The 15929-nt window shown below is 45.2% G+C and overlaps 1 protein-coding gene across 15 annotated transcripts in view; it reads left to right on the top strand.

Moving 5' to 3' along the window:
- The window catches only part of Apbb2 (amyloid beta precursor protein binding family B member 2), a 369114-nt gene that overhangs the window by 173372 nt on the left and 179813 nt on the right, over positions 1-15929 (top strand). For 14 of the 15 annotated variants that reach the window (XM_021229678.2, XM_005074369.4, XM_013116550.3 and 11 more), the window contains one exon: positions 10923-11037. The exons of the other annotated variant lie outside the window; for it this stretch is intronic. The gene's annotated coding sequence lies outside the window, so the exon portion shown is untranslated. The remainder of the gene's footprint in view (positions 1-10922; positions 11038-15929) is intronic. 15 annotated transcript variants of the gene reach the window in all.

Genomic DNA, 15929 nt, shown 5'->3' with positions numbered 1-15929 from the left:
AGAAAGAGGAGCTAAGATACCATTTTACACACTAAACGTTGGCTTCCTCTCAAAGACACTTTGGTTTTAAAGGGTTAGATCTTTTATTCTCCCTCTAACACCTGCTCTTTATTCTTCAAGGTAGTTAGGTATTTTCACAGACTGGCTCTGCATTGTATTATAGCTCCATTTATTTATTTATCTATCCATCCACCCATCCATCCATCCATCCACCCATCCATCCATCCACCCACCCACCCACCCACCCACCCACCCACCCACCCACCCACCCATCCATCCATCCATCCATCCATCCATCCATCCATCCATCCATCCATCCACCCATCCACCCATCCATCCATCCACCCATCCACCCATCCATCCATCCATCCATCCATCCATCCATCCATCCATCCATCCATCCATCCATCCATCCACCCATCCATCCATCCACCCACCTATCCATTTCTCTTGTGTATCACACTAATTTCTGTTTTTGCTCTATATGTTTTTCTACCCTGTTTATTCATCCTCAGATTCTCAAACAAGGTCAAACAGTGACCCATCTTACAGGTTTTCTGTTTCATTTTATGTGAGGTTTGTCCTCTGCTCTCTTGCTCCCTCTAAATGGTTTACTCATGAGGCCCTTTGTTGTGGTTCACTTGCAATTTTCCTTGGTCCCCATGTGGGAATTTTTGATTGACCTGCTTATTATTGGATACCATCTCTTGGCTTTGACCCTTTGGTGAGGCAGGTTGCCCAGTGGCTTCTTCAGAAGTTGTGGGTGATGTGCATTTCTGCGATCTGACCTATGTCAAAATATCACTTGGTCCCCCTTTTCATGTGATGCTGAATTTAAAGTAGGATTTTTTTTTTCTGAAAAATTTGGAGGGCTTCTGTCATTTTCTTGTGTTCCCAGGGTTGGTTGGTTGTTTTTGTGGTTTTGGGTTTATTTATTTTTTATCATATTGTAAGGTGCTACTACTCCTTACATTTTCTTTGTATGGGACTTCAAAAGACCTTTAAGCATTGTTTTCATTTTTATTTATGTGTATACCTGTGTGTGTATGTGCCAGGTGCCCATGGAGGCCAGCAGAGGGCATAGATGGCTGAGACATCTCTTTGGCTGCCAGGGTGACTGTTTTTGCGTATGGATTGCTAGCGGTCGTGTATGTCTCAACTTGGCCTCCAGGCTTCACTCTGTTTCCTGTGCATGTTCTTGACTGTCACTGCAGCTGCCCTGCCACATGTCTGCTGGCCCTAGCCCGTCATTTTTCTGCATGTGAAGGTCCTGTGCAAGGCTTGGCAACTGGTGTCATTGACATAGAATGACTTCCAGAAGCACCTTTGTCCCTAGTTGTACTAGCTGTAGATCTTTGTCTTGGCCTGGGTAGTTTCTCCAGAAAAGTCTTCTCATCTCCTACCCTGCCAGCACCCTGGAAACCTAACAGAGGAAGGGCTGCAGGGCTCTCCAGGCTGAGTGCAAATTTCAAGTCCATCCCGTGCCGACCCGGAGGCCTCCCCCCCCCCCCCCCATGTCCCACCACTGTTTCTGCTCCTTGAGTCTGGATCCTCTCAGGGTCCTTTGCCAAGAGCAAACCTGAATTTTTCTTCTTCTGAGGATAGAAGGGAAGTAGCGGCTTCACCATTAGGGAACGGTGTTGAAACTCTGCTTAAGAGGGTTTGATGCGGCCCTCCGGTTTTCACAGCCACCCCCACCTGCCCTCCTCTTACAGCCCCTTTTCTAGTGTGGCTGCACCTTGACTCTTGTAAGGGTCTGTGCCCTGCTTCCTGACTGCTCTGATGGTAGACACTTAAGTGTTCTCTGTCTGGGCTTTGAAGGGTCACTCATTGGAGGCCTACTTGTTTGCCGTGTCTCCAAAATGCCAGTGCCTTCCACTCTGTTAGTCTTCTTCCATTCTGTGGCATCCGTTTATTTCTGGCTCCCACTTCATGGCATTTATGGGGGAATGGAGATGCACACATGATTATCATCTGCCACATGTAGAGAAGTCACTGGTTAACCAGCCTTTGAGGCTTGCGGCTACTTGGGCATGTGGCCCGTTGAGGAAGTATTCTTGTGGTTAGTCTCTTCCTTCGGGTTTATTGGGAGATTGTTACTCTCACTTTCAAAGTGAACTGAGTGGTAGCGTGCTGACTAGGGTGGTATACATTTAATGGGAGGAAAGTTGGTTAACGCTACAAACTCAAGGCCGACCTGAAACTCAGCCATAAGAATAATATCACAAGCATCATTTTTCCAACATTTTACAATACGGCTTCTTTACCTTAGGTTTTTACAGAACCTCCATCGCAGATGAGTCAGTCTTTCTTAGTTCTATTTATAAGATGACTTGAGTTGGAAGAAATACTGTTTTCTGAGGACTACTGTATCCAGTGCCCATTACTACACCAACATTCACTCAGAAGATGATAGTGCCAAAGGCTTGTATCACTGGATATATAGACACAACTCCAGAATTAGGATCAAATCTCATCTCTCACCCAACTTTCCTCATCATCCTTAAACATGTACACATGAGCAACAGTAAATGATGTTGGCAGGCTGGCACTCATTCTCTCCCTCTCCATCCCTCCCTTCCTCCCTCCCTCCCTCCCTTTATCCCTCCCTCCCTCCCTCCCTCCCTCCCTCCCTTTATCCCTCCCTCACTCCCTCCCTTTATCCCTCCCTCCCTCTCTCTCCCTACTACTACTACTACTACTAATAATAATAATAGTGTAGAAAGAGGTTGTGAATTTAAGGAGGAGTGGGAGGCATGGAGAAAGTTGGAGTGGAGAGAGGAAGAGTGGAAATGACGTAAATTCAGTTCTCACAAAATTATAAAAAAACAAAATTGGAGTAAAAAAGAGACCCTAGCAGATTCTAGGGTAGTTACCAACACACTGTTCTAAAATATAAGAAAAAGAATGAGGAATTTCTTGCAGTGTTTAATGTAATTAAGGTGCATCAATGACTATCTGGCTTTACTCATCTGCTGTAAAACAAAAGGTTAGCCAGTTCCAATTTTAAAGGTTTTTGAATTCTGCAGGGTTTGAGTGAATATAGAGCAACAGGCCCCGGCTTCAGATAGAGTTGATAGTGCCTTCAAGAAGTGCTCAGCTCTGTATGGTAGAGTTAGTGGTTTCTGCTGTGAACACCCAATGATCCCTGTTGCTACATCAAGGTGGAGAGCCTGTGGACGTTCTGGGAGGAAGCGTTCCCGTGTGACGACTCCCGTTGCCATCATGACAGACTCGCTCCTGGGGCATCTGCTTTGTCATGAAGCTTCCTAGAAGTGTTTCTATACTAAGCAACAGGCAGGAAGTACTGCTGTCCTTAAAACCAAAATAGATGCTCTCTTTCATTATCATAGCTCACATGCATGCAGTTTTTAAGGAGATGGGCATATCCCTTGTGGTTTTCACAGATTTAATGATCAGAGAGACGTGGCCTTGGTAGAACAGATGATGGAGATGTTGCTGGAAGTATTCTCTTTCTGTGTGTATGCTTAATGTGTTTTTTGTTTGTTTGTTTATTATTTTTGACAATTCTTAAAGATATTGGCTCATCTTACTTTAGTACGTTTTGGTAGATGTATACTTTTCTCACTGTTTTAACATCAAAAAACTGTTGCCTGAGGACAAAGTAATTCCTTCAAGAAGAGTTGGATGTGTTAGGATTCTGTGTATCCTTTGCTGTCCCAGAACTTACTCTGTAGATCAGGCTAGCCTCAAACTCACAGAAATCTGCCTGCCACTGCCTCTCAAGTGCTGGCTGCATTGCTGATTTTAGAATGTTTTGCCCTCATTTATGAAAGTGAACTAAAAGCAAATAAAGAGAAAATCAAATCATTTGGAGGAAATACGGTGTACGGCCCCCACAAATGCTGGCTGGCTAAGGAATGATCGTGAGAGACAAGAATGAAATCCAGTTCAACATAACTTAGCCAGTGCAGGGTCACACTTGTAGAGTCTGACACCAAGCAGTTTATTTTTGACATATTTAAGCGCAGTCGACTTTGGAGAAAAGTTTCCTGATGACAGTTATCACAACAAAGCTTAAGGCATGATGATTACATGGAAACTCCTTTGCCAAGCACATATCTTTTTGCAAATACCTCTTCCATAAGAATGGGTGCTCCTGACCGAGAAACAATGCTCAGGATAAGGGTCTAGGAGGGAGGTTCTAGGGTAAGCATAGTAGTGGACTCTTGCAAAGTACGTGAGGCCTTTTTGATACAAATGGGCACTGTTGGCTGAGAAACAATGCTCAGAAGTCTGGAGGGATTCGAGTGAAGCCTGGCTCTCCAGATAGCAAAAGATCACTAGATTATTAACTGGAGCCACTTCCAGCCTTCTGGACAGAAGCAGATGTAAATCCCTTCCGTTGGAGAGAAAAGCCTACAAGCTTAATGATCCTGGTTTCTCTGGTGCCATCTGTGAGCATGAGGACCTCTGACCCTCAACAATAAGGTGTATGAAGATGTTTCACAGTGCCTGGGAGCAGATTTGGTTTTTTGTTTTTGGTGGTTTTTTGTTTTTGTTTTTGTTTTTTGAGACAGGGTTTCTCTGTGACTTTGAAGGGTGTAATGGAACTAGCTCTATAGACCAGGCTGGTCTTGAACTCACAGAGATCCGCCTGCCTCTGCTTCCCGAGTGCTGGGATTAAAGACATGTGCCACCACCACCCGGCTAGCAGATATGTTCTATAGTAGTTATTGCAAGGATTATTCTTCACAAGAGAAAAAGCCCATGGAGATTCTCTAGAGAAAGACAGAACTTCAGCTAGATGCTAAAGAAGAAGCACAAGCAGAAGAACATAATAGAGAATAAAAACTCAAATCTGGAAGTAATATAATATTTGTATTTCTTTTTGAGTAGTTAGGGACATTTTATTTATTAGCCAAAAAGCACTGTTTAGCAAAAATATTTGGCTCAGCCAGCCTAGTCTGTATGAGACCCTGTCTAAATACTAAGAATTATAATTATTATTGTTACTGTTTGGAGAAGAGCCTTGGAAGAGTAGTGGAAATCACATAGGGAGGGTTGTGTCGTGGTGGGCTCTGTATTCTGTTTCTACTTAAGAATTGTTCATGATTTTCTCTCTGGAGCCTTCTGTTCTTGCATCATAAGCCCATTTTACAGATGCTATTTCAAAGGCTTACCGCCCTCACAACCTCTTACTAGTACAGTGACAAAGCTCTCAGTTCTCCATGTTTCAAGTTCAAGTATGTCCTTGCATTTTCAGAGATAGCTGTGGGAAAACCACTGTTTCTATTGATTTCTTCTCTTTTCTCTGGTTTAATGCTTTTATTTTTAACTCTGCTTTGGTAGTACAAAATTCATAATAAGTACAAACCAGACTGTTAAAAATACATTTGACACTGGAATCTTCACTTGCTAAATTTCTCTAAAGGAAGTCCTGTGGAAGAACAGGGATCGGTCACTCAACAAGTAACATCAAAGGGTCTGTGTTAGATTGGCTGTGTTTGAAGTACATAAGGACTAATACTAGAACTTTCTGAGAAGTAAGAAATAAACAAAGAAGGCATCTCAGCAATCTTGTGTGTTCAGTTACCTTGCACCCTTCAGACCTTGTTTGTAGCTTGATATGTTGAGCTTTTTTCTCTTATACGTCAGTACTTTGGTTTTTAAAAGTCATTGCTGAGTTGAAAAAAAGGGAGGGTTGGTACTTCAGGTAGCTCTTCAGAGTGAGAGGGGAAGTGGCCCGAGGAGGAAAAGGCAACAGAACACCTTCGACACCAGTGGCCATAGACATCCCCCTGGGGCCAGAGGACAAAGCCCTGTGCACCCCGAGGCTCTGAAAGCCTTGCCTCTGGCTTTTACGGGGTTCCCAGCACCCCAGCAGCACACATGAAGTCAGTCTGACACTCCGTCTCTGTGTGACCTTGGCTCCAGGCCTTGGTCAATATCTTGCATTTAACTCCAGTTCTTTGTGGTATTGTTTGTAGCTGGTGACTGAGCTTCAGGGATCTTTCTGATTGTCAGTTTGTCCTGTGTTCCTCACGGTGGAAGAAAGCCAGCTCCTGTGGATCACGGCAGACGTGTTCCTTCCCTGTGGAGTGCCTGTGCTCATGTTCCAACACAGCAAAACCGTGGGCTCCCAAACAATGAGTGATCACGCTTTGAATTCTCCGAGAACATTGATCCTCTGTGGTTGATATTAAAGCCATTTAGTGATGAGACTGAAGTCCCTTCAATTATTGTGAAAATCTTGACAGTTCTCAATGATTGACTCCTGGAGATTTATTTTTAAAGCAGAAATCTTACCGTGTTGTAACAGCAGGATGATGGTGGATTGTGATTTAATGAGTCACAAGATATGTTATTTTTGAAGAACACAAGCCACCTTCTTGGTAGTTCATGCCACTATTCCTCTGACCAAACAAAAAAGGTTCATTGGAAAAACCAGTATTCAAATTTTGTTTGCAAACTCATCTTTAAGGCCAGAGTCACCAAATACTTGCACAGGAACACTATCCTGAAATAGTTAAGCAGGGACCAGTGGTGGCTAGGGCTGTTGACATAAAGTATTTACTTTGAAGAGAATTCTTAGCATTTTTGCCTCACATCAGCACAACAAGAATTTGCAGGAGGGGGGGCACATTAATGTACTTGTCAAGGATTAATAACCTGCCGGAACATTTGTGGTGGGGAATATGTTATGAATAGTATCATAAATACAGTAATTAAAAGGCTGCACACTAAACACTTTGGACTGGCAGATAGATTCCTTCCGCCTCCTGGCTTGTAGTCAAGTGAGTGGTGTGTTGTTTATCTTGCTCCCTTGCCTTCTTAAGAGTGGAAAAGGGGAATGGCTGTCTCAAAGGGTTGTTTCTGTGCTGCCAGTGCGCTCCGTGGTCAAGTGCAAGCCCAGCGTATGCAAGCTGCTTTCCACTTGAGCCCTGGAAACAAGTGTGTTGGCGATGTCTTGGTCTCAGCATATTACTTACTGTTCATGGACAGAATCAGACTGGAAGGGTCAAGTTACTTTCTCACAGTTAGGGGAAGCAAACAAACCAACCTGTCACTGAGTGCACACTAGTAAACTACCCCTCAGTTTTGGAAGCTCTATGATTGTGATTATTTCCAGACAAATATTACAGTGTTCTGTGCACTATGTGAGACGTGTTCAGTAGGATGTCATGTCTCAGAGCTTATGTGTTAAAAGGGAAGCTGTAGTAGAATTGCATACATATTAGGACAGAAACACAGACTGCTCCTGGGATGAATTTTCGAGGAAGTGAGGCTTGATTTTCTCCTCACTGTTTATCTTGTGGTCCCCATGGGTTAAAGCCAGGCAGGTTGCTGCAAGGTTGAGCATCTGGGAGGAGAGGCACCACACTGTTAGAATGATGAACCTGTCCTTCAGAAGGACAACAAAGCAGGCGAACAGATGTAGTCTCCAACTCCTGTTCCTTTGTCTGCTCAGAATCTTTGCACCTACTTGTTTCCCATTTAAAGAGTGTCTTCCCATAATTTCAGAGACCAACCTTGTGGTATTTATTTATGAATTCATAGACTCTCTTGTGTAAAATGAATGTGGTTGAATGCGATTTACAGTTTTCCTTTGAGTCTATCAGGGTAGGACAGCCAGGCTGTTTCTGTTCTCACTGTTTAATTGGCCTCCTTACCCCTTAGTTGGGAAAATTATTCAGTTGTATACTGGTTTATTGAATCATTCCACATTTATTGCATGCTGACTGTCTTCCATGCTCCAGGGCTACAAAAATGAATGACCCAGTTAGTGGCTTCTGCTGGCTTTGGTGCCAGATCTACGGTGGCTAACCAGTGAAGAGCACATGGTCCTTTGAGGCTGTCACTCCAGTGGTGGCCTGGATGTCATTTCCATATAGAAGAGGCAAACTGTTAGAACAGCCAGAGACTGCTGGGGAGACTGCACATCTGCTCCTCAAGGTGTTTTCCATTGTGTTCGGTTTCTAGTGAACAGCCCTGCTTTTGCCTTTACTAGGATTTATTCCAGTAGCTGAGTTGCTCCATGCATTCCTAATCCTGCAAGAAAAAGCCTGAAGCGGGATGTGTATGGGCAGTTTTAGAGGCTTTGGGCTAGGATGCTCTGGCAGGTGTCACTGTCAACTCCAACCCCACACACCCACCCCACTCTTATTTGCCAGTGTCTGCCTGCTGCTGTTTAGATGGGTTATGCTTTGAGGTGTTGGAATTGCCATGGCTGACAAAGCCTGGAGGATGGTTAGCCATAGCTGTGACTTTAGTTAGTGGAGCTGTAAGCAAACCTTGGGAACATGGGAACATTGACACCCAAAGCCTAAGGTTGTTTTAGCAAGGGCTTTTTGTCCACATCCTTTGCCTATGCTCTGCCTTAATTCCAGCAGTAAATGTGCTTCCCTGCTTGGATAGCTACCAGCAAGTGTGTTTGTTTACCTTTAAGGATGGTTGAATGGTTTTCATTGGGGGTGGTGGCAGGGGCCAAATACCAGAGACCAATAATTACAAGATCTGTCATTTCAACTATTTGCTTGTCGCTCATTCTCAACAAAGCTAAACCAAGCTCTTGCTCTTCCCCCTTCTCCTTCCTTCCTTCCTTCCTTCCTTTCCTTTCTTCCTTCCTTCCTTCCTTCCTTCCTTCCTTCCTTCCTTCCTTCCTTCCTTCCTTCCTTCCTTCCTTCCTTCCTTCCTTTCTTTCTTTCTTTCTTTCTTTCTTTCTTTCTTTCTTTCTTTCTTTCTGTGTGTACTACACAAAGTGTAGGTGCCAATGTATACAAATGTAGGGACCAGGGGAAGACATTGAAAATCTTTCTCTGATTCCCCCCCCCTCTCTCTCCCAAAGGGGTTCTAGGTAAACCTGAAGCTTACTGGCTTACTGTTTTGATTAGGCTCTGCTAGTTGACCAGCGAGTTCATGGGATCTGCCCATCTCTGCCTCCCTTACCCACCCTTGAACCTAGTTTTTATGTGCTCTCTGGGGACTTGAACTCAGGTACGCTGGCTTTCACCCCCAAGTGCTTTTACCAGTGGCCCATCTCCCTGGTCCATTGCCATTTGATCAGTTTTCTCTAATATCCCAATTCTGCTGTGGACATTGTATGACCAGATTAACCTTTATGCTCCTTCCAGTGTCAAGGGGTGTGGAATGTGTCGTCACGGCCAGCTCTTCAGTCTGAACTCCTGTCCCACTTTCCTGCCTCTGGGGAGCTAATTCATCCTGTCTCCCTCTGGTTCTCTCTGCGCCTTCCTTGCCATTCTTCTGATTCCTTCCATGCACAGTTCTGTGTGTCTATGGCACTTAAGCTCTTACACAGAGGTCTGTCCCCTACATGCTCTTCCGCTTACTCTGGTGATGCCGTTTCGTCCCCTGTCTCCTCCTTGCCATGTACGCAGTCCCCAGCCAAGGTGGCCAGTGACTTTTCAGATGTCAAAACCAATGTTTTCACTTTCAGTTGCCTCTACATGGTACTTCTCCGGAGATCCTTGTAGCCCAGTTGTTGATAAAGGATCGTGGTTGGCTTCCTGGTCTGTTATTGCTAGTGCCTGTCTCTTGGCACTAATGGTACAGTATTTTCTCTGCCTAGAACCCTTCCGTGTTCTGTGACGTTGCCTCTGTGTCTCTTCCTCTCTGCGTGAATTTCCTTATTGCATTGTATTTTGTTCTATCTTCTTCCCCAGGCCTGGATCTTCCTATACCTTCCCTGGTGTTCTGCACTTCAGATCTACTGTGGTAGGTCTGCTTGTAGTTCATCAAATTGTTCTCCCTTTAGCATTTAGATGTTTGCAAATGCTAACTGGTTTCATCCCGTGTCTGCTCATGTCCACTCTCTCAGTCTTCACCCTGCCTCCCCTGGCTGCGTGGTGGTAGCAAGCGGCTGGCCCGGCTATTCTCACTGCTCCCACCCTGCCCCTTTGGCTCCACCCAGAGAGACCCAGGCTTAGCTGTGTGCAAGCAGGTCTAGAGATCTCTGAAAGCAGTGCAGAGTTGCCAGCTGGCTGCCGTCTTCTTGGCTGGTCTGACATGGGTGCCATTCTAGCATGCCACCAAGAACAGTAAGCCACATTGTGCAGTTTGCTTCCACTGCCTTTTCCATTGTCTTGACGCCCACCAACTCCGCTGACTCCAGCCCAGCCTTAGACGTGTCAGACACCCTTTGTTCCTGGATGTGTTCCCTGACCTCTTGCCTGGGTTGGAGACCTCTGCTGGATGGCCATCAAGTCATTGTACTCATCCACTGCCCTACAGGGCCCATTCTGTGCCAGTCCCTCTGCCCGTGGACCACTGTCCTTAGAAACAGAGACCATTTTATTCATCTTCTTGCTGAATGCTTGACTTCAAGTAACGGTGTAACCTGTGCTTTTTAAATGAAAAGTTAATGATAGTAAGTTAATTAATGTTCACAAAAAACGTGTAAAATGTGCACATTTTTTACCTTTAGAAGGGAACACAAAGGGGCCTTCTATACAGAGTGTAATTGATGTGTCCAGAAATGCCCCCCGCCCCCGTCTGTCTCTCTCTCTTCCTTTATCACTCTGACATGTAGCCTCTCCAATTCAATATTTTCTTTTTTCCATTTGAGTTTTTAGAGTATTATTGACGGGATGTTAATTCAGGTGTCACGACAACGAGGCAGCCTGGTACCATCCTTGACATTGAAGAAGGGGATGCAGAATCATCCCAATGCTGTGGGATTGCTGGACTTTACACCCCTCACCAGGGATTCTTAGGGACCTGCTCTTTTGTCACACTAACTGAGGGGGCCACATGCTAACCCTCTGCAGGCTCCATGCCTGCCTGCAGGGACAGAGTGATTTCTTCCCGAATGTGGCAATGAATAATTCATAAACATGGTTATCAGGAAGGAGGTGGTCATCATTAGCATTTTAATGAAAAAAAAGTGATCATTATCCTAAGACTGTTTTATTTCTACCTTTTTCTGCCGTCTCCTTCAACAGCTAGCCATCTCACTGTTTCCAGAGTCCTTGGGAGTTCCGGAGTCCCTTGCTAACACACTGACTGTCGCTATGGGCAGAAGGTACCCAGAGGCTCACGGACGTCCAAGCAGCTCATGTATGTATGCCACTGTGAACATGTGTCTTTCTTCCTCCTTCTCTCCCCCTACCTTTCCTTCCTCTCTCTTCTCTCATTATAGAATATCACAGGACACTAACCTGGGGAATGCTTATAAGGTATATGTGAGAATATTCAGAAAGGTAGAAGAATGTTCTGTGTTGAGTTTTTCATATCAGAGAGTGAAAAAGTTACCTAAATTATTATTTTCATAATCAAATAGTTCAGTAATAACAAATGACTCTTTTGTGTTTCCGTTCATACATAACCTTTAAAGTGCTTTCTTTTTTCATCACAATATATAAAACATTTGAAACAATAAGAATACCACAAATTAAAAGCATTTCCCACTGACTGTTTTAATTCCATTAAAAAACAAAACCCCCAAAACTCCACTCTGGTCCTAGAGAGGCCCCAGCTAGTGTCCCTTTGTTTTATGTGTGCGGGTGGAATGGTTTGGTTCTTGTGTCTCGGCATTCTCTGTAGGCTGACACACTGTCCTGGAGATGACTCCCCTTCTTTCAACACTGGAGCTCATCCAGCAGGTTTTGGGAAGTGTTCTCATTGCTCTTCTGATGGTCCTGACCCCCTGATGAATGTATCATTGCAGGAAGAGAGAGGACTACCTCCCATCTTGTGGTCTCTGCCTTTGTTGATGTTCCTCGACTATCTTACGTTTTACTTCCTTTGATCTTCCAGCTGTACAGATAATTCATTTATTTTTATTGCTTCCCTTTGGACTCTCTAGAATTTTAGCCTCAGGGGTGCATTGGGATGTTTCCTCCACACTTGTTTTGTTCCTGTAGTAATATTTATTTATCTTCACTCTGTAGCCCCATTTCCTTGTACAGCTCAGGTTTTGTTTTCTTCCTGGAAAACGTAGAAACCTCTTCGAGTGCTTGTGTAGCAATCCTGGTCCTTAGAAGTGGTGGCGTTTTAGTCGCCTCATCACAGAGCAGCAAGTCGGAGCATTGGGGGTGAACAGGGATCTCTCTAAGAGCTCTGCTTTTGCTGGAGAGGTGGCTCAGTGATCAAGTAGCTGCTCTTCTTGAGGGCCTGAGTCTGCCTCAAAGCAGCCACAGGGTGACTGACACCCATCTCTAACTCCAGCCCCAGCGATCCTTGGCCTCTTCTGGCCTCTGATGACACCAGGCACACATATGATGCACATACATGCATGCAGGGAAAGCACCCACACACGAAATAAAAAGAAATAAATCTTAAAAATGTAATGAAGGCAAAAAGTGAGATTAGCTGCTTTTGAAGAGTGTGCGTCACCAGGGTAACGCGTGTACCTGGGTGCTAGAGAGAGGGACGGACACACTGTGGCCAACGCCTGTGGGAGCCGAGGGTAGAGTTCTGTATTTTTAAACTTTAACATTTCAAGTGGTTATGTAAGTACCTATGTAATCTCTATTTTGTCCCTTACCCTCAAAGCTGAAATAGTCTGTGATCTTGCTTGTGGGTGGGGGGTGGGGATTCCCTACCCCATCTGTAAGGGGAGCTGAAAGGCATAAATACCACTGTTGATCCATGTGCCTTGGTAGGATCTGACATTTTCTTCTTGGCCTACAAAAATGCTAATTTCCCGGGGCCTGCTCAGAAGTGTGGGGAGGGGGATTCTTCCTTCAAATGCTTACCGTTCTGTTTCTCGGGCTCTGAGAAGAGCGGGAGAAACAAACCTATACAGGAGATGCGTGTTTGTGGAAATGCTTTTCCCCCACCGTCTGGGAACAGACTCACCACCTGCCAGCCATGCAGGTTTTTTAGAACTTACTGTAGCCTCCCAAATCACACAGGCCTGTGCTGCCTGTGACTTTCAAGGAAGTACTCCTTCCCTCCTGAGGGATTTCCTACCTAACAGTCTCTAGGACATAACTGTCCCTCCCCCTCTTTCACTGGGCCTCAGGTAGAAGTGGCTTCCAATTGCTGTTCCAGAGCTTCTCCTAAGAAGGTCGCTGGCATCAGTGTGGGATGGGAGTAAAATGAGTGAACCCCTTTTCCAAGGTTACACATCACCTGGAATTGCCCTTGTGGGGAATCTAGAAGGTAGCTCTCACCCTCTTGTTTCCGTTCCAGTCTTTGTTTCTTGCTTTTTCTGGCATCACCCAGTCCCCTGCCTCAGCAGCCCTCTTTATCTATGTGGCTTCTTCCCCATTTTCTCCCTCCCTCCTTTGCTTCTTCCTCATCCTGATTATCTGTGAGGTTTGCCTGTGGATATCTGCAGTTTAGCTTCTAGGGGACCTTAGACTTCTGCTCTCACACAAGGCAAGGAAACTAAGATTATTCAGGGCCCCAGTGCCAGGCCTGTGTCTCAGTCGGGTCATACTGTTCCCTGGGTAGTATTTCACAGAAAACAACAGCAAAAATATCTCTCCTGTTTATAATTTTATCATCAAGTGTGATCAGACTAGCAGGCCAGGGTTGGCAGGGTTGGGTTGTTTTTTAGGCTTTTGTGTCGAATTGGAGTTTTAACTCTTTCTGTCTGGGGATCTGCCCCTCAGCAGCAGTCCCTTTCCCACAGAAGGATGTCCCTCTGTAATGGAATGTGGTGTGGCATCCACTGAGCCTCAGAATAGGAAATGAAGGAAACCACAGTTGACCTTTCCTGACCTTTTAAAACAGTTATTTGTGCTTTTCCTAAGACCTGAGTTTGAAAGTATTCCAGGAATTGCTACTAGAGTTGCACCATAGTTTATTATTGTTTATGCCCAACTGTTCATCTCTTTGCATTTCCGAAGCCACCACTGTAGCCATGGGCATCAGGCCCTGAACTCTTGGATAGTTACCCAACCCCAAGCACTAAAGTCCCTCTGCTCTCAAATTTGATCATACATAGTAGCCAAGTGAATCCCTCTGGGGAATGTCTGTCTCTGATCAGCCCAAAAATCATCCTATTATAATTGTATCATCTACATTTTCTTTTTCTCTTCAGTACCCACTCCCCATCACAAACAGTCAAGGATATTTGTATTATCATTTTTCTGCAGCCAAAATCTTACACAAGGCTTGGAAATACTCCTTGTGGTAATGTACCCTTTATCTTTTGGCCACTATGCTGGCACCCATCCTGTGGCCTCCCTGGAATGACAATTCATCATTTTGATAACTTGCTAACACCCTGCTCTCTTGGGTACAGAAGAGTGGCCCTTTCCTTTCCCGGGGAGCTTGCGTGTGTCTCAGCTGGAAGTACAGACTCCTATAGCTAGCTGTATGTAAGAGGTTTAATCCCTCCAGAAACTGGTGTCCTGATTTCTTCTTCTATATATATATACTTACTGGACCTTGACACTAAAGTGTTCTCTTCTTCCTCTCTTCTTAGCTGATTAATATTTTGTCACAGTAGAACCTCGGTTCTTTATGAAGACATCTTGGGGCAGGGACAAGGCTGGACAGTAACCACTGTCCTTAGTAGGCTCCGTGAGATGATTCCAGAGTGGGATTCTGGGAGCCCATTCCGACCAGGGGCAGCAATCAGGGCGCAGGTGCAGACAGACACCCCCCCCCCCAGTTCACTCTCACTCCAAGGCGGGTGTGCCCCCTTAAGCATGGCTCCTTCACTTGAAATCATGACAGACTCATGTAAATGGTGGGGCTCTATGCTACAACACACACTGTCCTGTATCAGTAGGAAATCTCACACTAAGTCAGTGAGATACTGAAAAGTTGCTCTTAGATGAGGAAGAACTCAGGCTTGCAGACTCGTCAGGGCAGAATGGTGGTTTGAGTCTCCAGTTTTTGGCCCCTCCCATCTTTTTTGCTCTCACAGACTGCCTAATGGCATGTCATTCACTAACGTTAGGTGATGCCTTGACAGGTTCCCCATGTAACCTGAAAGGATTAACAGGAATGAGGGCTGACATCTGTCTTGCATTTCTTTCCTTCTCTGACTAAACCTAGTGACCACAGGTCCCCGGAAGGACCCTATAGACAGTTTTATAGAGAGAGGAGCAGTCCTGGGACTACACTATAAAACATGCCTGGAATGAGGGTTTCATAAAGAAAATGAAAACAGGGAAGTTGGTCTTTGAAGAGACAGGTGACCTGACTGTGCGTGTCAGCTGTGTAGCAGGTGAAACGTAGGACAGATTCCTTGGACTGATGTTCAAGAGCAGCATCCTGTGATGGTGGGAGAGGCTCTCACTGGGAGGTGGGGCCGTAGTCCCAACCCTGCACCTCTATAGCCTAGGCTCAGGGCTGTGGCCAAGTCATCTAACCCAACTTGAGCATCACTTTTGACATCTGTAAGCCAAGGAGCTGGACTGGCTGGTGGGAAAGCACTGGCTCAAAAATTCTTCTACTTTCGCTTTCCAGACAGAGGCATGCAAATGAAGCCTTGCTCTAGGGAGAACCAAGACAGAAGTAGCAAATGTACTTGAGACATAGAACTCGGGATATTAATAGCCAGTGTCTTAGTCGGGGTTACTGTTGCTGTGATGGAACACCATGGCCAGAAGCAAGTTGGGGAGGAAAGGGTTTGTTTGGCTTACACTTCCACTTCGTAGTCCCTTGTTGAAAGAAGTCAGGGCAGGAGCTCAAACAGGCCAGGACCCTGGAGGCAGATGCTGATGCAGAGGCCACAGTGGGGTGCTGCTTACTGCCTTGCTACCTCTGGCTTGTTCAACCTGCTTTAATGTAGAACCCAGGACCACAGCCCAGGGATGGCAAATGAGCTAGACCCTCCTGCATCAATCACTAATTAAGAAAATGCTCTACAGGCTTGGCTGCAGCCCAATTTTAGGGAGGCACTTTCTCAACTGAGGCATCCTCCTCTCCAATGACTCTAGCTTTTGTCAAGTTGACCTAAAACTAGCTAGCACAGCTAGTAAGTAGTGTTTAACCTGGGAATTTTAGCTGCTTAAAATAGCTGCAAATAGTCTGAGACAAAGACC

Source organism: Mesocricetus auratus, unplaced genomic scaffold, assembly GCF_017639785.1.
Source record: "Mesocricetus auratus isolate SY011 unplaced genomic scaffold, BCM_Maur_2.0 Super-Scaffold_100006, whole genome shotgun sequence".
Lineage (NCBI taxonomy): Eukaryota > Metazoa > Chordata > Mammalia > Rodentia > Cricetidae > Mesocricetus > Mesocricetus auratus.
This window is presented reverse-complemented; position numbering and strand designations above follow the sequence as displayed.